This window comes from Taudactylus pleione, unplaced genomic scaffold, assembly GCF_031769625.1.
Source record: "Taudactylus pleione unplaced genomic scaffold, aTauple2 ptg000005l, whole genome shotgun sequence".
NCBI lineage: Eukaryota > Metazoa > Chordata > Amphibia > Anura > Myobatrachidae > Taudactylus > Taudactylus pleione.
The window spans coordinates 13,317,164-13,341,877 of NW_028284408.1; the positions used below are offsets into that span (position 1 = coordinate 13,317,164).

At 45.2% G+C, this 24,714-nt stretch overlaps 1 protein-coding gene across 4 annotated transcripts in view; it reads left to right on the plus strand.

Moving 5' to 3' along the window:
• Positions 1-24,714, plus strand: part of DGKH (diacylglycerol kinase eta) — a 356,461-nt gene that overhangs the window by 176,210 nt on the left and 155,537 nt on the right. The window lies entirely within an intron of this gene.

Genomic DNA, 24,714 nt, shown 5'->3' on the forward strand with positions numbered 1-24,714 from the left:
GCGGCTCTCGTAGAGGTCTCTCGGATCCTGGTTTGGGCGGAGCGCAATCTTCCGGCCATATCAGCGGTCTTCATCCCGGGAGTGCTAAATTGGGAGGCGGACTTTCTAAGTCGCCAGGACGTTCATCCAGGGGAATGGTCCCTGCACCCGGACGTTTTTCAACTACTGGTGGACAGGTGGGGTCTTCCAGAAATCGACCTCATGGCGTCCCGGCACAACAACAAGTTGCCGGTGTACGGGTCTCGCACAAGAGACGAAGGGGCGTCTCTGGTGGATGCTCTGTCCGTCCGGTGGACGTTCAGGTTCGCATACCTGTTCCCTCCGGTCTCCCTTCCACGGGTAATCCGGAAATTCAAACAGGAAGGAGGGACGCTCCTGTTGATAGCTCCCGCGTGGCCCAGACGGCACTGGTTCTCAGACCTTCAGGGTCTGTCCGTGGACAGCCCTCTGCGGTTGCCGCTACGACCGGACCTTCTGTCTCAGGGTCCTTGTCTTCACCCGGACCTGACTCGGCTGTCTTTGGCGGCGTGGCTGTTGAGACGGCCATGCTGAGGTCCTGGGGGTTTTCCAGCTCTGTGGTGCGTACCATGTTACGAGCTCGGAAACCGTCTTCCGCGAGGATATACCATCGCGTGTGGCATACGTTCTTCCAGTGGTGTCGACCGAGAGGTTATGCACCGCGGGAGTTTCGTCTGTCTCGGATTCTCGCCTTCCTGCAAGCGGGACTAGATCATGGGCTTCGCCTTGCTTCTTTGAAGGTACAGGTTTCGGCCCTATCTGTCTGGTTTCACCGTAGGATTGCTACAATCCCGGATGTGCGCACCTTTATGCAAGGTGTTCTCCGTATTCAGCCGCCCTTTGTTCCACCTGTGGCGCCTTGGGATTTGGCTGTGGTCCTGAGGGCTCTCCAAGGACCGCCGTTTGAACCACTGGGCTCAGTGGATATTAAATGGCTAACAGCTAAGACTGTTTTCCTTCTGGCCGTTGCTTCAGCCAGACGTGTTTCTGAGTTAGGGGCTCTTTCTTGTAGACCCCCTTTCTTGGTTTTTCATGGGAACAGGGCAGTGCTCCGCACTCGGCCCGAGTTTCTTCCCAAAGTTGTTTCCCACTTTCATGTTAACGAGGAAATAGTTGTTCCGGACTTTAACTCACCGGGTCTTTCCGTGGGTCAGGCCTCTTTGGATGTTGTGCGGGCCTTAAGGACTTATGTTGACCGCACTTCTTTGTTTAGGAAGTCGGACGCTTTGTTGTCCTCTATGGCTTCTGTAAAAAGGGTTGGCCTGCTTCAAAGCAAACTTTGGCAGCCTGGATCCGTATGGCTATTTCTGAAGCTTATCTTCATGAAGGCCTACCGGTCCCTCCTTCTCTGAAGGCTCATTCCACTAGGTCTGTGGGTCCTTCGTGGGCAGCTCGACGTGGTGCCTCGGCAGTTCAGATCTGCAAGGCTGCTACGTGGTCTTCTGTCCATACCTTCGTGAGGTATTACAGGTTTGACACCTTCGCCTCTCAGGATGCTTCCTTCGGGCGGCGGATTCTCCTTTCTGCACAGGAGCGTCCCCACCCTTAAAGGATACTGCTTTGGGACATCCCCAAGGTATCCTGTGGATACCCTATGGACCCTGAAGTAGAAAATATGAGATATGGTAAGAACTTACCCTTGTTATCTCTATTTCTACGAAGTCCATAGGGTTCCACAGGACTCCCGCCCTGTCGCACCTGTGCTGCAGATGGGCTTTGCTCTGGTCACCGGTTTTCCGTCTCCCTCTGGTGAGAATGTGATTCTTGTATGTGTCCAGATCTTTGTTCTCTCTCTTCCTTCTCCTCCTCCGGCCTATGGCTTGGTAACTAACTGAGGTGCCTTGGCCCGGGGGCGGGGTATAGGAGGGGGACCTAGTGCATCCTGGGAGGCTGAAAGCTTAACTCTTTGGTGCCCTGCGACTGACGTCACACCTATACCCCAAGGTATCCTGTGGAACCCTATGGACTTCGTAGAAATAGAGATAACAAGGGTAAGTTCTTACCATATCTCATATTTTCTGAGTTTTGTATGGGTTTTCCTTTTCCTGGCAACTGTCTTAAGAAGTGTATTTGTTTTGACAAGTTAAATTAAGGGCGCACATGTTCACAAAGAAGTAATTAGTGGTAAATTTCTGTAAAAAAAAAAAAATATATATATATTTCTGTACCATTTAAACAGATGTGCCCTTGCACATCTTTACTGAAGTCACGCTAACATCCCCTCTCTGCGCGCCAGGTCCATGAGACTCTGCTAGTGCCAGGCATGGTTTTTTCGGAAAGTGTGCCTATAAGTCGCAATGTGATGTGAATAGGATGCACCGGCAGACAGTGCTCATTAATTTGATATGAATCTGTATACGAAGTGCTACAGTATAGCGGCCGCAGCTTTTTGTAGTTCAAGTTCTAATGTGCTTCTTATAGTGACTCAAGTGCATATATACAAATATATATACAAATGTCAAATTAATCAGCACAGTTTGCTGGTGCATCCTAGTCACATCACATTGTGACTTGGATGCGTTTTTGTAAAAAAAAAGGCGTCCAATGCTAGCAGACTAGCACGGTACCTGGCGGCTCTCTCACGCCAGGCAAGTCGTGCTGTGTGGCAACATTGAGGCTAGATGTATCAGGATACACATATTACTTTACCACTCATACACTACTGTATTAGTACTCTGTACCGTACTTACACTGCAGTCATTTCTTCTAGTTAACTAATACTTAATGTTTTCACTGGAGTAATTATCGCTATACAATTTAAAGTGCTGTCCATATGTGTTCCATGATTCGTAATGATCCGGGTACATCTCACTATAGCAATGTACTTCTAGAAGAGGGTTTCCCAAATCCTATCTTCATACACCCTGCAACAAATGATGTTTTTCCTCATTTCAGACTGTGAAAAGAGGTAGGGTAATTACCCACCAGTAGGCCAAGTTACCTGTGCATGATTTAAGAAATCTGAAAACATGAATGTTGGGGCTTCTTTTAAGACTGGCTTTGGAAACCCTGTTCTAGAATAATCATAGAATAATCATTCAAGGCTAAAATCTGTTATGTAAATGTAGCATTGCGAATTTCCAATTCTGGGCTCATATAGGGCCCTATTTACTATAATCCGCATTTAGAATGCAGATTGTAGTGTGGTATTTCCTACTGAATTCACATTATGAATTTGGGTAATATCACAGGGATTTATTAAAAATCCCTTGCAGGAAAGCGTTTGCGATAAATCTCTGTCCCTGCGATTCCCCTCCGCAGCCTTATCACAGGATTTTTTGGGAAAAAAATAGTGACAATGTGCCGCACATGCGCCGACCGGCCGCCGCTACACCCCTCAAGATCCTGACCACCCCCCACGAGCACCCTTATTTTCACTTACCTCCTGTTTTCGCTGCTACGGTGATTATCTATGCAGCAGCTGACCAGGGTTACAGTGCAGGAGCCGGGAGACCAGCTGACCGGAGCCTCTGAGGACATCGCCGGAGCACCGATTACCGGCCCTGGACTCAGGTAAGCAGTGATCAGCTTGTGGTCTGTTTAGACCACATAACTGATCACTGGAGCCCAGCTCCTGGCTCTGCTCTGCCTGTTAGAACAGAGCAGGAGTCGGGGAACCGGGGAAGACCCTGGATAATGCCATCTCCAGGTGACGTATTATCACAGGGCTTCCCCCGATATTTTTTCACATTTTAGTTTTAGTAAAGCTCAGGCAGATCGCATTTCCCATTACAATGATGGGAAATGCGATCTGCTTACTAAATATATGTGATAATTAGGTCTTGGAGTAGAATTTTACGAATTCTACTCCAATTGCCCTTTAGTAAACTTAGGTGGAACTAAAATAATTTGAAAAGTGTGTGAAAACACTCTTCACTTTATTTTAGTAAAATAATGTTAATAAATAGAGCCCATAGAGTTGTGTGCATTTTGCCCCAAAAATGCAAGTGTAAAATGCGCCTAAAGAGATGTCGCTTTACAGTGGTAGCCGTAACTACTAAAGTTAATAATTAAATTCTTTAATGACTTATTATATAAGGCAGTTTGTCTATGTCTGGACAATGTTAATAATAAATACTGTATGAAGTTGCATTTACCATGTAGACACATTTAAATATGGATGCAAATATGACATTAAAGTACTAAGTGAGTTAACAAATAAATACAATAGCTCAATATGGGAATTTACTCTATTGCCACGTATTGATATATAATAGATAATGTAAATAGATTGCAGTTGCCAGACTAATAGGAATAGCATTAATCGGAGGGATTAAAACCTCCTCAACTAATCAGGGACTACTGCTTATAGTCATGATCATCAGTACATATTTTGGACCAGAGGTTGAGTACTGCAAGTTATAGTGTTCCTGAGTCTTTGTTGTGGTTTGCATGAGCTACATTTGCATGATCCTTCCATTACTGTACTTGGTCAATGCTTTTTAGCCTCTTTCATTGTCTTTTCTGCAAACTCATCTGCATAGACATAAGTGCATAAGAAGTTTACTTTTTTTTATTCCATGGGGGACACTGGAGTAGTCTGGGGGCACTGGGGTACTCTGGGGTATATGAGGTGGTACTAGGAAGCTGGAGCACTTTAAAAAAAAAGCTTGGCAGCTCAGACTCCTCCCGTTTTATACCCTCATTAGCCAAAATCACCTCATTGTTTTACTGTGCCTGTCGGAGCAGGGCATATTTTTAGGTTCGCTTGGTGTTTTCGTGGTGGTCCTTCTCCATCGCGGGGACACCTAAGTTGCGGTCCGGTTTCTGTTCCGGGAGCAATAGGTCTTATAGGAAGTTACTGTCTTCGGTATTTCTCACTATGTTTAATTATAAAAGCTCAGGGGCCCTTCAAGTGTTCGGAAGAATCTAGAATTGATATGACTTTGGGGGGGGGGGGGGGGGCGTACCTACTGCCTTTAGCGCGCATCCACACTGAAGATTAGCCCTCCAAAATCTCTCCCTCAGACATTGCCAGTTGTACTCTCCACAACAGCAGCAGCAGAATTTACCTCAGAGCTAATTCTTTTCTTTTGACCTCCGTTTCTCCTCCCTCTCTATATCTCTAATCTTGGACTGGGTATTATATTGATTTCTATGTGCATATTACATTTCATTTTACTAGTTTGTTTACTCTACAAAAAAAAAAAAAATTTATAAAGAGAGATCTTCTACTGTGTGTATAAGGGTAGAAGAGTGTGACAAATTAGATCCTATTTTCTGTGTAAATTTGTATTTTTGACACTCTGTTGTCTTTATCCTATTATTCTGTTCCCAAGTGTTGGTTTGAAGGATGCTATTATTATTATCGTTTATTTATATGGCGCCACAAGTGTTCCGCAGTGCCTTACAAAGTACATAGACAAATAAGTAACCATTGACTTACAATACAATACAATACAGGACATGGATAAACATTGCTGTAATAGCGACCTTAACGCCCGCATAAGCAGCCAAGTGTTGGTTGCCCTAGTGGGGAGTAAGAGATAGATTAAATTACAGTAGGGAGAAGCACAAGAGGGTAGAGGGCCCTGCTCGAAAGAGCTTACATTCTTTAAGGGAGGGGAAGACTAACAGGAGTGACACAGAATGGGGTAGGCGGGGAGAAAGGAGGATGTAGCAGCAAGTTAGGATGAGAGCTGGAAGGCTTTAATGAAGTAGTGGGTCTTAAGAGCTCGTTTGAAAGATTGTAGAGAGGTGCAGAGTCTGATCGGGAGAGGGAGGGCGTTCCAAAGGTGAGGAGCAGCACGGGCAAAATCTTGGAGGCGGGAGTGGGAGGAAGTAATCAATTGGCATGAAAGGCGGCGTGCATTAAACGAACGAAGAGGGCGGACAGAAGAGTGTAGGGAGGTGAGATCAGAGATATAAATGGGAGAGGAATGGGTGAGGGCTTTGTAAGTGAGTGTGAGAGCCTTGAATTGGGTTCTGAAAGGGAATGGGAGCCAGTGGAGGGCTTGCAAAAGAGGGGACGCAGATGTAGAGTGTTTGGAGAGGAAGATGAGCCGAGCAGCAGCATTGAGCACAGACTGGAGAGGAGAGAGATGGGATTTGGGGAGGCCAGCTAGGAGAAGGTTACAGTAGTCCAATCTGGACATGACCAGTTAATGTATGAGGGTTTTGGTAGCATCCTGGGTGAGAAAGGGTCTGATCTTGGAAATATTCTTGAGATGGAAACGACAGGACTGCGAGAGGTTCTGAATGTGTGGTTTGAAGGAGAGGGAAGAGTCCAGGATGACTCCAAGACAACGCACTTTGGGACTAGATGAGATAGTAATGCCATCTATTGATAAAGAAATAGTGGGACATGATGTTATCTGGGAGGGTGGGAAGACTATCAGCTCAGTCTTAGAAATATTAAGTTTGAAAAATCGCTAGGACATCCAGGAAGAGATAGCAGAGAGAGAGTTAGAGATACAAGTCAGTAGAGAGGGGGAAATATCAGGTGAGGAAAGGTAAATCTGAGTATCCTCAGCATAGAGATGATAATGGAGGTCAAAAGAGCTGATGAGTTTACCTAGAGAAGATGTATAGAGAGAGAATAGGAGAGGTCCAAGAACAGAACCTTGGGGAACACCTACTGTAAGAGGCTGTGGGAGGGAGGAGTTGCCATTAGAGGAAACAGAGAAGGAACGGTCAGAGAGGTAGGAGGACAGCCAGGAGAGAGCAGTGTCACTTGGACCAAGGGAGTGAAGGATATGCAGCAGTAGAGGGTGGGCCACAGTGTCAAAAGCAGCAGAGAGGTCAAGGAGAATGAGCAGGGAGTATATCTTACTGGTATTCCCTATTGTCTCCTACAGCTCTGACAGTTAAATCCCCTGCCCAACTCCAGTGGGAAACTGATCTTCAATGTACCTTCACCTTCTCACAATAGGAGACTATTCATCTTTCTTCCTTCTCACTATCTAAATGTACTAACCATATTGAAATGTATGTAAAACTTCAAAATAGATTATATTTGACCCCCTCTAGGTTGCATAAAATTTGGCCCACAGTTTCAAAGTTCTGTTGGCGTCTCTGCCACTCTGAAGGTTCTATCCTTCATGTCTTCTGGGATTGCCCTTTATTACGCCCCTTCTGGGAAGAAGTATTTACTCTCATCAATGATGTTATAGGTCTCACTCTAACTTTAGACCCCTCCCTCGCTCTTCTCCATTGGTATCCAGCCTCCGTCCCTAAATCTGACCGCTATGTTCTCGGTCATATTCTGATATCTGCTAAAGCCACTATAGCTCAGCACTGGAAATCCCCTTTCCCCTCCCCCATTTGCCAAAGTTATAACGAAAGCACAATTCCATTTTGAAATGGAGACGAGAGGGGTCGTTTATTCTATGGCCACTTCATCCCCCACTGTGAAATGGCACCCCTGGCACATATATGTTACAGATGAAAGGGGTGCAACCCTATCCCTGCTTTCTCCAAACCCTCGGAGTCCTTCTCCTTTCGGTTTGAACGAGCTTCCACAGGCGGACCGAAATACTTAGCTTATTATCTATCTCTGTATTTAATTTTTTGTTTAATGTCTGTGAATGTACGGTCACCCCCCTCCCCCTTATAATTTACTTTATGTATGTTTTCCCTTTCTTTTTTCTGTACCTCCATAAATATTTTGCAAAATAAATAAATAAAAATTTATTGATTAGAGAAAAAAAAAAAAAAAAAGAGGTTGTAAGTGTAAAAACCCCTAAAGATAGGTCTGAACTGATTGAATGGCAGCTAGCTTTCTTCTTTTCTGGGGGGAAAAGGAACAAAAGGATAGGCAACAAGCCTTTGGGGCTGATGAAGGCAAAACTGTTGGAGCTAATATTCCTCTGTAATTTGTATAGTTCAGTTTTGAACCCCTTTAACATGCATCCAAGTCCTTAATTTTTACAGATATAAAATACATGAGAAAACAATGTGTGATAGTGTAATATAATATGCAGTATTTAATTAATGATTTTCTTTTACAGCAGATAGCGTGGTCACCGCCTTCTGACTCAGAACACAATTTTATTGTTTTATTTCTCAGGAACGGGTTTCTTTAGCACGTTTCAAGGACAGACATTACTCTGGAACACAGAAACGATGCATTAAGTAGTTTTACATTGCGCAATTGCTATTGAATCAAAAATTCTCATATTAAGCAAGCCATCTGCAGAGCTCCCAAATTTCTGCAACAGACGTTAACATAAAATTACACGAGAAGATCATATTACTTATCCAATTCTAACAACTATTGCCAGTTTAACTAATATGGACTTCACTATCTAAATTTTATACTGCAGTATAAAACTGGTTTGTAGTTATAAGTCTCCAAGGCAGTGGTTCCCAAACTTTCTCGAATCATGGCACCCTTGAGCTCTGGCATTTTTCATGGCACCCCTAGGGCAATAATTTTATTGAGAAATTCTGCATAAATTATTAAGTTAATTGTTCTTACCTGTCACCCATAGGTTAATTATGTGGCTTTTGGTTCAGTTATATGATGCTGCTACTGACCCTCCCTGGAGTAGGTATGGACATCGGAAATCGATGGTTAGCAACCATCAATGTTTCCGATACAATGGAAGTACTATTTCCATTGAATACCGTAATATCGATGGTTGCCCATCCGATGGCTGGCTGTGGAGGGGGAGCACACACTGCTGCTCTGCATGGAGCCTGGGGACAGCCCAGCATCTCAAAGTGCTGGGCATGCCCCCACAGGGATGTGAGCGAGGGTGCAGCGAGGCTCCGCTCCCTTTTCCCACAGGCTTCGCACCCTTTTTGGATGGTAGTATCAACAATCGCGATGGTTATACTCCGGGCCGGTTCTAGACTTATGGAGCTCAGGGTGGAAGTTCCCAGTTGTGCGCCTCACCCCAGCCCCCACCAAAAAAAGTATTTACAGATGACGTTCTGCTGCGCGCGCTTCCGTGAAGGGGGCGTGGCAAATCGGGGAGGGGGCGTATCCTTGTGGAACACCACCAATTCATTTATAATACATTATGCCACACACATGTAATGCCCTTTATACTACATTATGCCACTGTAATGCCCCCCCCCCTGCTCCAAAGCATTTCACAGCCTCCTAATCCTCTCCCTTTCCCCCAGCATTTCACAGCCTCCTAATCCCCCTGTTCCCCCAACGACTCAGCTGCTGTGTCACTCCAGGCAAAGGCTGCTCCTCCGTGTCTCGGTCCTGCAGGCTGCTTCATGTCCCAGTCTTCAGTTCTTTCCTCTGCATCCCAGAATGCCAGGCGTGGCCGCGATGATGTCATATGGAGAGCCGCACAGGCATTCTGGGAGACGGTGGGAGGGTCTGAGAGACAGTGGGAAGGAGGCGGTAGTCATCATGGCGCTGCCTGACTGATGGCTCAGGCGCCAGGGCGGGCTAGAGCCGATAGGTGCAGTCTATCTAGTCGCTACTGGCGGGGAGACTGCGGCCGTGCCCTCAGACCGCAGCGCCCCGGGCAATATCCCTAGAACCGCCACTGTTTAAGCTATAGAATTGATCCGATGTGATGGCTAGTTGCCATCACATAATTTGATGTGTAAAACCCGGTAACCATTCGATGACTGTCTTCCGATATCCATCCCTACCCTGGAGTGACTCTGCAGAACACCTTACGCAGACCAGTAAGCTGCGTCAGTCCCTCTCTCTTCCAATTGCTAGATTCTCCAAAGTCCAGGCTGTGCCCCTGACTCCATTTCTGAGCTCCTCTAAGGTGAAGGGAGTGCCATGGGACACAGACCTCTCTTACTTGGGTAACTCCAGGAACTGCCACCGAAACGGCCAGTGTCCCTCCTTTTATCAACTTGGCGGTGTCCGATTCTTTTCCAGCTGCTGTGCGGGCAGTTCCAGCACTTTCTGCCAGCTACAAACTGCTCCTTCGCAGCTGCAGCGGGCAGGGCAGAAGTGTGGAGCAAACAACCCACACAACTTCCAACAGAGTCCCACAGGAATAATAGTCATTCTAATAATAAAGAGCACCCCACATATTGTCTATACGAGTCCCTTCTAAACATCAGTAGATACCTCCACAGTATTATATATATTTATGTATATATAGATAGAAATAGCATTTATTTTATGGGTTTTCACGGATGACGTGACTGTTTTCTTTACACATGTCTCCTTAAGTTATACTGTATGGCAATGATACGATTTGTGCAGATGGCAAAACAGAGCTCACGTGGGACATGGTGATTTCCTTCAAGCTATGTTAAATGTTTTACAGTGTGATATGAATTAGCCTGTAGAATGCTGTGGCTACAAATATACTTTGAGCATTCCAGGTCAGAATGGTCCCAGCACTGGGGGACTTAGAGAAGCCACACATATTTCTGGATTTCTTTTTTTAGTATCTTTTTATGCAACTCCTATGGGAAATGTTATTTTGGCAGCACAATTCCAGATTACCACACACAGTACAGGGACATAGTGTTTTTTATTTGAGGCAGAAACCCACACTATTTTTATTCTCACTGTTTGACGTCAAAGAGCACTGTAGAGCTGAATTTCAGTTTAACGGTTTTCCAATATTAAACCAAATAAGGTAGTTTAAACAGACTTTTACTATGTGTCTATTTAGAATGGTGTAATCTGTGAAAATTTTAATATTGAGCTGTAGCATGACACCATTCAAACTCGCTTTGTACCCCAAAATTGCTTTGACATGTACATTTTAAATATGTAGAATAACAATTTCTTAAATTTGATGTTTTCTATAAGCAGCAGAACTAAATCAATTATGTGGGCGGATTTGACTGACATATCGGGCACATCGTCTAGTGTGTACCCGCTATGTTGCTGACTAAGCATGCTTCCGCGGGTCGTCAGCAACATTCTTCGACTGTCATACATGCAGGGCCGACGGGGGCTGTCGTTAGTGAGGACCATGCTGCCGAATGCATGGCCCCCGTCGTTGCTCCGTAACTGCCAGCATCGAAAAGTGTGTATGCACTTGCCCACGCCGGGTCCCGTCGCTGCGGAGGTTGGGCTTGGGTACACATCGTCTAGTATCTACCCAGCCTTAGAGTATGGTAAATGTTTGTGTCCTTGTCTCTGATACTAAAATCAAACTCTCTGGATACTTAGATCCAAAACCTCTCTCTTTAGATATATGTATTGTAACCCTTTGGAACAAATGTAATAGTGTGCCACTTTTTTTTATTTAGAATGTGCGAGTTTGTCCCGCAACTCGCATACTGTATGTAATAGGGTGCGAGTGTAAGGGTCCCATTTTGACTCGCATGTGAGTTAAAACTGCCGGTAAACTCACACCTCTTAATGCGACTTTCATTACAAGGTCCCCTGTATTTTCATCAACCAGCACCATGCTGGTTGATGAGATTGAGATTGTAAATTATTGCTGAGATTTGGTGATTTTGTCACACACAACCAGCCCTGGTTATGGAAGTACGGGGGACAAAATGAGTTTGGGTTCCCTCCCCCCCGTATTATCCCCAGCCAGCACCAGAGTCTTTCCAGTGGGGGTGTAATGCCACAGCTGTGGAACCCGCTTCACGCTGACCCCGGCCAACGCATTCTCGTGCCACACTAGTCAGCCCAGGCTATCCCCGGCATCCCTGGGCGGTGCTGGGTTGATTGTGTGAAAAAAATAGAATAAATAATATTGTCTTTTACAGGTCCCAGCAAGCCTCCCCCTCATTCTGGTACTTGGAGAACCACAAGTACCAGCATGTAGGGCATTAAGGGCCCGCTGGTACCGCTAGTTCACCTGCAAAAGAAATGTTAAAGAAACAGGACACAGGTTTTATTTTATTACATATGCACTCCATTCATTCATTCACTCACCTGCACTCGCACTACATACTTACCTTGTCCCTAGCATCAGTCTGTTGTCCCCTTGTCCAGTAGAATCCTGATCTGGAGCTGTAAAAAAATAAATCCATACTTACCTTCCCTGCTCTCCATGTAGGAATACACCGTCTTCTGAAAATAACAAACCGCAAAAACCTGGACCCACAGACATAAGTACCGTCCTCTAAGGATGGTACTTCACGAATGACTGCTCACCTGCTGCATTTCACAGAGAAATGCATTGGATTAACGTTCATTGGCTGAGAGAGGTGAGCTGCTGCCTTTCTCAGCCAATGAGTGGTACACACCATTCACATCAATGGTACTAACCTCTAGCCAACCTTTTTGTGAGTTTTAAGTAAGTAATATTGTGCAAGCTAAAAACTTGCACTCTATTACATTGGCCGAGTTGTAATTCCTCAATGGCAAAAGATCTGGATGCGAATTTTGCCATTGCGAGTTGTGGGGGTGTGAGAAACATGAGTTTGCATGTTCTCGCATTACAGAGTTCTGAATATGTGTGATTATAGCGATGGTGATCCCAGCCTGCGACCTCTGTCACAGTGCTTGGATCGCAAATGCAGCAGGGAGTGTCCTATACAACCTGCTGCATTTGCATAATTGCAAGGACGTAATTGCAAAGCTGCCTACGTGCAGCTTTTCAATTGCGATCCTTGCTGAATCACCCACATTGTGTGCTCCTGCGGCTATTCGTGCCTGAACGGAACAAAAGTTCAATTGCTCCGTCGAGTGCCCAAAAGCTGTGGACGCAAACCATTGATTCGCCACCTATGAATGTCAACTTGGTGACTTTTGACACAATATACCAAATCTGATCGTTTAATGGAGTCCTAAAAGTTGTCATCACGTTTGAATGTGATGACAGTTGGTCTGAACTCTGACCTCTCCCACTACTGCGCTTGATGTCAATTTTAGGGAGTTCTGGCATAACACACTTCTGTTATTTCCCATACTTACTCATCACATTCCACCTCATCATTGAAACATAGACACTTCTGGATATCACCCATTAACAACATCACAACATTATCCACAACCATAAATGTGTAACCGTATAGAAGAAAGCAAAAAGATGCACAGGCCACACAGAGAAAGATCACGGTGTACAAAAAAAGGGTAATGCTAAGGATACTCTATGCAATAAAGCAAATGCTAATAAGATAAATATACAGATTAAGGGGAAGAGAGAGTTGGAGTAATAGAGTTGAAAAAGAGGAGGTGCTGAAGTTATAGAGAGGAAAAGAGAGAGAGCGAGAAAAACACCCAGTAGCACAGGGGACAACATCTATCACATATGTCAGAGCATATACATTTAATCCCTGAATTGATGCAATACATATACAAGTATGGGAGGGGATATGTATCTGATACCGGCGCTCAGGGCCGTAGGAAGGGTGCTGCGGCCGGTGCCTCCGCACAGGGCGGAATCCTCCAGCGGCACCGGCCACAAACTTCCTGACGCCGGAGGTCTGCAGGACGAGACCTACGACAGTGGTGCGCGGTGCACGAAGAACGTCGGCGTAGGATCCCGCCCTCCCTTCACTCCCTGGAAGGAAAGGTAAGCGCTCAGGGGGAGGAGGGGGGCGGTGAGTGAGCGAGAGGGGCGGCAGTGTTGCACAGGGCACACTGCCGTCCAGATACCGCGCTGCCGGCGCTTGGGATCTCGGCGGTCAAAATCCCAACGGGATTCTGACAGGTATCGGGATTCCGGCGCCAGTATTCTAATGTACTCCGTATGGGAGCTAGAATGATATAGTAAATTATTGCTGAGATTTGGTGATTTTGTCACACACTGACTTGATAGCAAAGTGGTTTTTCCTACAGTTATGATGAGAAGCTACTCCGCTAAACCATTTATTGAGGAGAGTCCGCTGGGGGCAGTGGGCAACAAAAGGAGTACTTTAAAAAAAATATAAAAAAAATGTTTTGGTAGATTTTAGGCATCGTGTTACAAGTGACAAAGAAAACATTAAAATACCAAGCATTCTATATACTCCCATGCCATTTATTTAATATGAATAGCTAATTTCTATGTGGGGTTAATTAGTACAGTCTTCTTTATTTGCCTCTGTCAATGATCTCTTATCTGTAACAATTGATAATAAATCCTGCATTTTGTATGCAATTTGATGCTGACTCCAAAGCAGATAGTGCCTACAGTGAGCACATGAGCTCCAGAACTGGACCATAGAGCAATGGAAGAAGGTGGCCTAGTATGATGAATCACGTTTTCTTTACATCATGTGGACGGCCGGGTGCGTGTGCATCGTTTACCTGGGGAATAGTGGCACAAGGATGCACTATGGGTAGAAGGCAAGCCGACGGAGGCAGCGTGATGCTCCGGGCAATGTCCTGCTGGGAAATCCTTGGGTTTTGACATGCATGTGGATGTTACCTTGACACATACCACCTACCTAAACATTGTTACAGACCAAGTATACCAGGTTTTTACCACACCAAATCAACACAGGGTCTCAACTTGACCATTTCAGTTTGTAATGAAATTAGATAAATTAATTGATGCCTTGGGTATGAAGCTAAATTCAAAATCTTAGGCTGATAAGTACACTGGTTTTGAAGTTATATGCCTTTAAATCTGCCATTTTTTAATGACAAATTAGCTATTAACAGTTTTTTTTGTTTTTTTAATTGCTTTTGCAGCTCACCTAATTGAGCTAGAGAGTTGGGCATTGTCTCATTTTAAACGTCTTTTAATGGGCTTTCATATATAACACAGTAGTATGTTTCAATTAAAATGAAAAATTTAACATTTTGAAAATCATGATTTTGATTGTCTCATAAAGCCACATTTTTTAATTTAAAAAACAAAAAACACTCGTTTGTACTGTTAATAAATTCTCAGATTTATTTTGTGATAATGATGGGTTCATCTGCTACAAGAGGTTACACTTTGAACTGTTTTTTAAAATAATGAAAATGTGAACTATCTAGGCCTGTTCATTACTTTTAATTTATCTCCTTAAACAATCCATTTTGATGTATATTATGTGCAGTGACACAGTATGATAATACTAAATTATTTAAAAATGTTGTGATCATTTTAGGTCTTTCACATATTGTAAGAAAGCTTACTAAAGATCATTACCATTTGGTGCAGCTACTCTGGATGGATGGTGCTACTTGATGGGTTGGAACTGGCTAAATGGTTCATTTAATGTTAGTATTTCCATTTTAGAAAGGGTGTACATTCCACCTGTTGGAATTAAAGGATTCCCCTTACACAGAACATCTACCATAGGAACCCAAAAAACATCCGGCTTCATTAGGTATGAAAAAGATGGTGATAGACTATTGTTTTATTGATTTTCTCAGATGTGTAGTTCCTCAATAAATAGAATTTTCATGAATCACTCAAAAAGGAAATCTCTTATAGCAAGTGATCCTATTATGATCCCAAAATAAAACTTTGGGGATTTATTCACAACAGTATAAACAATTTTTGAGAGTTTATTTAAAAAAAATAAAATTGGCTTTTTGAGAAAATCTGAAAATTTGATTTTAGAAATGTAACATTTTTAAATTTTAATGAAACATTCTGCTGAGTTATACATTATATGAAAGCCCATAAAAAGAGGTTTAAAATTAGAGCTTGCCAAACTCTCTAGCTCAATTAGGTGAGCTGCAAGTGCAATTTAAAAAACTGTTACAGATTGAGTCTCCCATATCCATAATTCTATTAACCGAAATATTCCAGAAACTGAAGTATTTTGTGGCAGCCGTGACGTCCTGACGTGACCTGACATCATGACGTCACAGATCAATGACCAATCACTAGCGGCGTGGACTATATGACACGCTCCCCCCACTGCAGCGCACGCCAGGCACTTCGTGACACCCGCCGGACTCCCCCGCAGCACCTGACGGACTCTATTGCTGGACCCACCCCCGCCGCACATGCCGGGCCTCACGTGACACCTGCTGGACTCCACACGACACCCGCCAGATCACTTGCGACACCCACCGGACATCCCCGCAGCACATGCCAGGCCTCCTGTGACACCTTCCGGACCCCCCGCAGCACACGCCAGGCCTCCTGTAACACCTGCCAGACCCCTCCACTGCACACGCCAGGCCTCCTGTAACACCTGCCGGATCCCTCCGCTGCACACGCCAGGCCTCCTGTGACATCTCCCGGACCCCCTGCAGCACACACCTGGCCGCCTGTAAAACCTGCCGGACCTCTCCGCTGCACACGCCAGGCCTCCTGTGACATCTCCCAGACCCCCCCCCCCCTGCAAGGTATTCTGAAAACCGAAATTATCCAAAATCCGAAATGCTCCTGGGCCCGAGCATTTCGGATATGGGAGACACAACTGTACTAGCAAATGTTTCATTAGAAATTGCAGCTTTAAAGGCATATCACTTAAAAACCAGTGTATTTATCAGATTAAGATTTGGGGGTTTTCTTTCCACACAATGGCAATATTTATGTCACCAAATTTAATTGAAATTAGAGAATGTAAGGTAGAATTTTTTCGGAAATTGTGTTGATATGATCCAGAATGACCCTACTTTTCATGGCAATGGTATGCTCTGATGGTAGTGGCCTCTTAATGTGCCCTGCCATACTGCAAACATTGTTTAGGAATGGTTTGAGAAACATGACGAGTTTAAAGTGTTGACATGACCTCAAAATTCTCCAGATCTCACTCGAGCATCTGTGGGATGTGCTGGTAAAAACAAGTCTGAGCCACGGAGGCATCACATCGTAGCTTACAGGACATAAAGGATCTTCTGCTAACATGCCAGATACCACAGAGAAAGTTTTGTGGAGTTCATGCTTTGACGGGTCAGAGCTGCTTGGGCTGCACGAGAAGGATCTACACAATAGCCAGGTGGTTTTAATGTTAACTTAACGCAGAAAAAATAGAAGCATCCCTAGCCTGTTGTAAAGTGGAATCCAATTTTCTTTTGAACTCTTAAGAGGAATCTTTAGTAAGGCTTTTGTATGTAGACGTATCACTTAGTTGACAATCAATTTTGCTATTGTAAGCCAAGTCAAGTTGTGAACCACCATTGGACCTCCTTTTTCTGCACCCCTGATTATTATATCCATTTGTTGTCTTAAACTACATTTCTTCTTCAGGGTCCATAGGGTCCACAGGAACTACCTTGGAGTATGTAGTTGGAGCGATCCAATACACCAAACAGCTACAGCTTTGGAGCTCCCAGCATGCACCTGTCCCCCTCCCTATATACCCCGCCACAGACATTCAGTTTTTTGTCTGGTGCGTGGCAAGACCAGTCGCACCTATTATTATACAGCGGGACTGCCTGGCTATTTTATGTTATGATTTACCTTCGTTTTTTAACTTCAGAGTCTAGCGGTACCAGGCGCCGATAATGATGCATGTACTGCGAATCCTACCTCCGCCGACGCCGAAACACCAGTAACGCTATATGCCCTGAGGTTAGCAGCAGCTTTTGCAGAGGTCCAGATTGCAGTCTGATCACGGGGTGTCAGGTAAGCGATTCCTCACGAGGAATCATGCGCGGAAGTCCTGGCCTCCAGTGTAGAGACTCATCGGAGGTGGCTGCGGGTGAAGGCCTCATGTAACGCGTCCTCACTAAGGTGGCCGAGACCATATCGTCTATTCGCCGGGGACGGGTGGTAAGACGCACTAGAAGCGCACTAGTCAACGTCTTACTACTGTGAGGTCAACGTACCCGGCCGTCAAAATCGCAGCCATGGGGATAATTGCTCCCCCGGCCGCTCCTCCCCCCAGACGCAAACTTCTGGGTACGGATTCCCGCATCTAATTTACTATATCTGACCACCTCATGTATGAGATTCTCATAGTTAGCGTTTGTGTGTGTGTACTGCTGAAGCTGTTGGTCTCAGAGATTTTGGTCTGTGTCTCTGTATACTTCTCCCTTGGGTCTGGTATATAGCACTCTACATCTGTGACCTGTAATGCTAGCTGCTGTATTTATACTGCCTGTTTTTTCAAACTATCAGTTATACATATCACACTGTTTCTCCTAAATCTCTCTGCAGAGGTGTGTGGGGTTTTAATTTATAGAGGTCACATTGCATTTATACTATACACCTTATACCATTTACACATTTGTCTTGTCTAAAGGTAAAGGTGAGGAGGATGAACCGTCGGTGCTGAGAACATGTAAGTCTTGTTTTGGAGGCCTGTCTGAGCAGAATGTTATACAAGATGGATAGTGTAGTAACTGTTGTAAACCGCTACCTGGGCTATCCAGTACACCTGCACCAGCACTAGAGCCACCCTGGGTGGCCATTAGCCTCGGGTTTTGTCATACTTAGTAGACAAGGCTGCAGAAGCATGGGCTCCTGCTGCTGCGGTATTACCTCATGCTATGTATATGCCCCCATGAATTCCTGTTGAGTTAATTATACTGCTCACTCTAGTCAGAGTATGTCGCTGTCTATAGCAGATAGACCTGTAGCGGTAAAGCAGGGGCATAAGAGAGGTGCTCATCATTCGTTGCCTCAAGAGTTTCAGAGACTCAGCCTCCTCAGCAGACTCTGATACTCAGAGTTATGGGTCTTACTCAGTGGAAGAAGACCATCAGTCCCATTGTGAATGTCTCCCCTCTGGTGAGAGCGGTTACAGCTGTCCTCAGTATAGAGGAAGAGGAGGTTTCACTGACATCTAAGACTACGGTCTTTAGACGTCAGAAGGTGGCTTAGGATTATATCCCTCAGTCGGAGCAACTGACAAATCTCGCATGGGGTACTCCTAGTAAGCCTTTCCATGCTACAAGGAATATAACCTCTTGATACCCATTTGCACTTGGTGAGTGTAACAAATGGGAAGTTCCCCCGATGATAGATGCTCCAGGAGCGCTACGTTACCCATTCCTGCAGCATTATCTTTGAAAGAGGTTACAGATTGAAAACTTGACAATTAATTGAAATGTTTTCATTATCTGGAGCTATTACCAGACCAGCCTGGCTACCCAGCTGTAGCCTGGGTAGCCAAAGCTAAGGAAGATTAGACAAAATCTCTGTTGTTCTCTGGTTGCATCTGGCATAGTATCTTCCAGTCTCTTCTCAGTCAAATGCGAGAAGCGGTGATTGATGCAGGTATCTTGGCTTCGAGGGTCTCGGCAAACTCTCAGTTGCAGCCCGAAGATCACTTTGGCTAAAGACCTGGAAGGCGGATGCAGGGTCCAAAAAAGACCCTTGAATCCTTGCCTTTTGCTGGGAAGGTACTGTTTGGGCCAGAGCTGGATCACATAATGACTTCTTTGGCAACACCGAATGTCTGCTGAATTACCATCCACGACTACCTCTATATTTAGGCAGTCGTCATCTCGGGCCTTTCACACACAGGGTAGGGGAAAGATACAGTCTTCCTCCAGACAGTCATTCCCACATGAAGCCGCAGCTGAAGAAATCTTGGTCAACTAAACATCCTGCTTCCATGCCAGATGGTAAGCCTACTGTCTGATGGGGCGGGCCTCCCCCTGGAGGATATCGGGGTTGGAGGCCGACTTCTACAGTTTGCCCAGGCTTGGCATCAGACTACGGATGCCTGGGTTCGGGTGCTGGTCTCTCATGGTTATGCCAACACGTTTTTAAGGCATCCCCCTCAGAGGTTTGTTGGCACAACCCTGCCTTTGGATCCTGTCAGAACTTCGGCCTACTGGGAGTCTATTTGGGCCCTCCTGAAGTCAGGAGTTCTAGTCCCTGTCCCTGTAATGCAACAGGGAAGGGGTTATTATTAAAATTTTATTTTTGATTGAAAAACCAAATTGGTTTCATCGCTCCATATTGAATCTGAAATCTCTCAACAGATTCATCAAGGTGTCCAAATTCCATATGGAAACCCTACGGTCAATTATGCTGGCGATGGAGCCTGGAGATTTCATGGTATCCCTGGATATACAGGATGCATATCTGCATGTGCCAATTGCACAATCCCACCAAGGCTTTTTGAGATTGGCAGTAGATCAGCAACATTACCAATTCCAGGCTCTAGCCACATCCCCTCGGGTATTTACCAAGATAAGGAGTCAGGATACTGCCATATTTGAACAATCTCCAGATATTAGCACAATCTCGGGAGATGTTAAAATGACATCTGCAGATGACTATTGTCTGCTTACAAGAGCACGGCTGGGTAATCAATTGGAAAAAGTCGTCTCTTTCTTTAACTCAGCAGATGGTGCACGTTGCTATACTCTCTGGGACAGTGGACTCTTCTACCAGAAGACAAGATTGTGGCACTACAGTCTCATATGCACAGTCTTCTCTGCATGCAAACAGTGTCAGTACACTTGGCAATTCAGGTGCTGGGCATAGGCCACATTTGACATGGTGGCCTATGCCCTGTTCCACTCCAGGTCCTTGCAACAATGGATTCTGGGTCATTGGGATGGTCCGTATCATCGGATAAAGTCTCAGATGATTCGCATCTCGCCAGAGGTTCGGCTCTCCCTCGCTTGGTGGCTAGAGACAACTCATTTTATCAAGGGTCGTCTGTTATAGTTACTTCTCACCACGGATGCAAGTCTGCGAGGAATCTGTATGAAATAACCCTAACCTCCACCCTGTAAGTGCTTAACCCTAACCCCCCCTTCCCCACTGCCTAAACCTAAGTCCCTCGGGGGGGTGCCTAACCGTAAGTCCCCCCCCCCCGGGGGTGTCTAACTCTAACCCTCCCTACCCCTAGCCTAACCCTCCCAGGGGGGTGTCTAACCCTAAGTCCCCCCCCGTGTGCGCTAAACCTAACCCTAGATATAGACGCCTGTCATTTAACCCACGCCGGGATAAAGTAGTCGGGAAGCCGGCTTTCGGGATCACGTCAGCCGGTTTCCCAATTGTATCCCGTCTGCGAGGATGGGGAGCAGTGACATGTTACCGCACCTTTCAGGGAAGGTGGACGGTTCAGGAAAGTCACCAATAAATATCTTGGAGCTTCGTGCAGTGCACAGAGTGCTCATACTGGGTTCAGCCTGTCCAGGTTCAGTCCGACAACGTGACAACAGTGGCCTACATCAATCATCAGGGAGGCACACAAAGTCTGGCTGCCATGAAGGAAGTGGCGGAAATTCTGCGGTGGGCAGAATGGCATCTTCCAGCAATCTCTGCAATATTCATCCCAGGAGTTCCCACCTGGGAAGCAGACTTCTTAAGTCACCAGGACATACATGCCGGAGAATGGGCTCTTCATCTGGACGTCTTTCAACTTCTGGTGGACAAAAGGGGATTACCGGACGTAGACATTTTGGCGTCATGTCACAACCACAAGGTCGCCAGGTAAGTTCCAGAATGAGGGACCCCTCAGCCGCATTCGTGGACGCTCTGGCAGATGAGGTGGGACTTGAGGTTAGCATACCTGTTTCCTCCAATCTCCCTCCTTCCTCTACAGCCGGATCTGCTGGTACAGGGTCCTTGCCGATATCTGGATTTACCTCTGCTGGCTTTGACGGCATGGCTCTTGAGTCTTCCGCCTTAAAGGCTAAGTGTTTTTCTGCCTCTGTGATCCAGATGATGCTGAAGGCAAGGAAGCCTGCTTCCGCCCGCATCTATCACAGAATTTGGAATTCATATTTTCTTTGCTCTCGCAGAAAATATGATCTGAAGGTTTTCAAGGTCTCGAGTACTTTCTTTTCTTCAGGCTGGATTAGACTTAGGTCTTCGCCTGGCAACCTTGAGAGTCCAGGTTTCTGCATTGTCTGTTTGGTTCCAGTGCAGAATTGCCCCTCTGCCGGATGTTAGACATTCTTGCAAGGGGTTCTTCGGCTGCAACCTCCATTTCTTCCTCTGGTGGCACCTTGGGATTGATCCTTGGTTCTCAGGGCACTGCAGGCTCCTCCCTTTAAACCCTTGGATACTGTGGACTTTCGATGGCTGACAGCAAAGACATTTTTTCTCCTCTCTATTTCTTCAGCTCACAGAGTTTCTGACTTGGCAGCACAGTCATGTCGCTCTCCATATTTGATTTTTCATCAAAATAGAGCTGTCCTCCATACTAAGGCGGGTTACCTTCCAAAGGTGGTTTCCCGTTTTCATATAAATTAGGAAATTGTAGTTCCGGCCTTTCAGTCTTCAGACCTGTTTACAGGTGAAGCTTCCCTGGATGTGGTTCGAGCACTTCGTATTTACTGACTCCATCAGGAAATAAGATTCGCTCTTTGTGTTATATGTGTTTCACAAACGAGGCTGTCCAGCAAACAAACAGACTTTGTCTCGCTGGCTGCGTACGACTATTTCTCAGGTCTATACAGAAGCTGGTCTTCCTGTCCCAAACAAGGTGACAGCATATTCCACTCGGTCTGTGGGACCATCGTGGGTGGTTAGACATGGCGTCTCGGCTGAACAGCTGTGCAAGGCAGCCACTTTGTTTTCCGTCAATACTTTTCTCAAATTCTATTCATTTGATACTTTTGCCTCCCAGGATTCTTCCTTTGGGCGGCGGATTCTCCTCTCTGCGCAGGAGCGTCCCCACCCTTAAGGGAACTGCTTTAGGACGTCCCCAAAGTAGTTCCTGTGGACCCTATGGACCCTGAAGAAGAAAATAAGAGTTATGGTATAACATACCTTAGTTAACTATTTTTCTTCGAGGTCCACGGGGCACCCACCCTGACGCACCTGGCCTCAGTTGGGATCTGTTCTTTAGATTTTTTGTATCACTGATTCCCTCTTCGTATGTTGAGTGTTTCTTGTGTACATTGTACTTCCTTCTCCACTATCCGTCTCTTGCCGTTTGGCTTGTTTACAAACTGAATGGCTGGGGGCGGGGTATATAGGGAGGGGGACAGGTGCATGCTGTAGCTGTTTGGTGCATTGAATCGCTCCAACTACATACCCCAAGGTAGTTCATGTGAACCCTATGGACCTAGAAGAAAAAGAGTTAACTAAGGTATGTTATACCATAACTCTTATTATTGCTTTTGATTCTTCAATCGTTGGTGAGTGATAAAGTACCAAAAAAATCAGCATCGAACTCTAACTTATGTTACAGGCTGTATTTGAAAAATGACAGAAGCTGATTGGTCGGTACTTTTGCTTCTCTCCATTTTATCTCTCTCTACTTCGGTCTCAGGGTCTTCTGACATTTTTGCCTCTTGTTTTGCCCAACCTTCTTTGTTGGCTTTCTGTGTAATTTGTACCCGGGTTCGCTTCCCTAAGCGGGTATGTCACTGAGAGTGAGGTAAATACACAATGAACTACTTACCGATGTTGAGTCTCAATGTACAACCTGTGTATGTTTAGTGTGTGACCTCCTAGTGTATGGGCAGCTCTCACTACTTGTATGACCTTTTGTTAGCCAATTATATACTTTTATGTTGTTAATCCATTTGATACTTTGTCAGTTTGTGAAAATTAAATTTGATAGATTCTTTTTTGTATTTCTCTGCAAAGTTCCTAGCCAATCAGTGTTCCACGCCGCTTGCAGGCTATTTTTATGCTAAGTTTCAAGAGTGCATTTTTTTCTTGTTACATTAAGTTCACATGTTGATTCCTCTATTCCTAATAGGATAAAGTCCTTCCAACATTTGTTTAAAATATCAATCCACTTGCGACAGAATGGAATGTTATGACGCCCAATGGTTGGTGTACTTTATATCCTAAACCCCCTGGGTATTTATAATATCCAGCTAGTGTAATCCCATGAGAGAGAGAGTCAATTTTCCATTTTTTTTTTAATCTGGGTAATTCACGATATAACTCATCATTTGACATTACAGAGGGTTGATATGTTAAAAAGTTCCTCACACCTATTAATTTAAAATCTATCTATCTAATAAACTAATATGTTTATAAATATATTGATGGAGAACTAAGAACTGTGATTGATACTTTTCTATTGGAGGTTGTCATATATGCTTGTTGTGACATCAGTGATCTTCCCATGTGACGTCTGCACATAGCACTTTTGCTATCCAGTGGTGTTTTTGGAGAAATTTAGAATTGAATTCACACCATTTTTAAGATCAAAACATTCTCTTAATAGATGGGAATTCTGGGCCTGATTCAGAGCCACTCGTAAGCGGCCGCTCGTTCGTTCCGAGCGATGTTCGCACAACTGCGCATGCGTATGGGTCGTAATGCGCATGCGCCAACAGTCATTGCGGTCGGAAATCGAACGCTCGCAAAATAGCGAGTGCCTGCTAATTTGAGTGACAGGATGAGGCGTTTGTGGGTGGTAATAGGGGAAGGTGCTTGAAAACGGGGAGTGGAGATCCGAACGCTGGCGTGCCAAACGGTCAAAACGGGCGTTTTAAGGGTGTGCATAATTAACAAAGCAGCGTCATCGACCACGTCACTTGGTTGTTTCTTAGCCTGAACTGTTCGCATGATTGCGGTAGGATAAACCAACCACAAGCACTGCTAGCAGTTCAGAGACGCCTTTCGATGTACTCGATTAATCAAATAGCGGAGATGACGTAGGATGCGAGCGGCCAGGGGGCGTCTTTACAAAATAGCGAGCGCATGTTTTGCTCGCTCAGACAAAGAGACGTCTACAAACCGCAAAGAGCGAGCGCTCAATTTAAATAGCCGTCCCCTTTTTCTGAACGAGTGAGCGCAAATAGCGTCCGGCTCTGAATCAGGCACTCTATTCTCTGAGCGGTAACCCTTTAACACCGAAAAATACAGTATTGTTGGTATGACCTCACTGTGATCAGTATTGTGTCTCACTTTTCAGTAAGCAATGTAAAGCAAACTGCGCGTAGGCTAGTATTTTTGTCCACTTCTGCCACATTTTCGTCAGTGATTCGACACTGAGACTAAACGGTCAGATCAGTTCCTCCTTACAGTATGACCTAGTAGTGATGTCTGATGGACATGTGCGGATAACGTTTGTACAGTATTCTAACTGTATTTACCGACTTGCCTCAAGAGGATCCTACCCATCTCTGTATTGGGCATTCTTGATCATGCT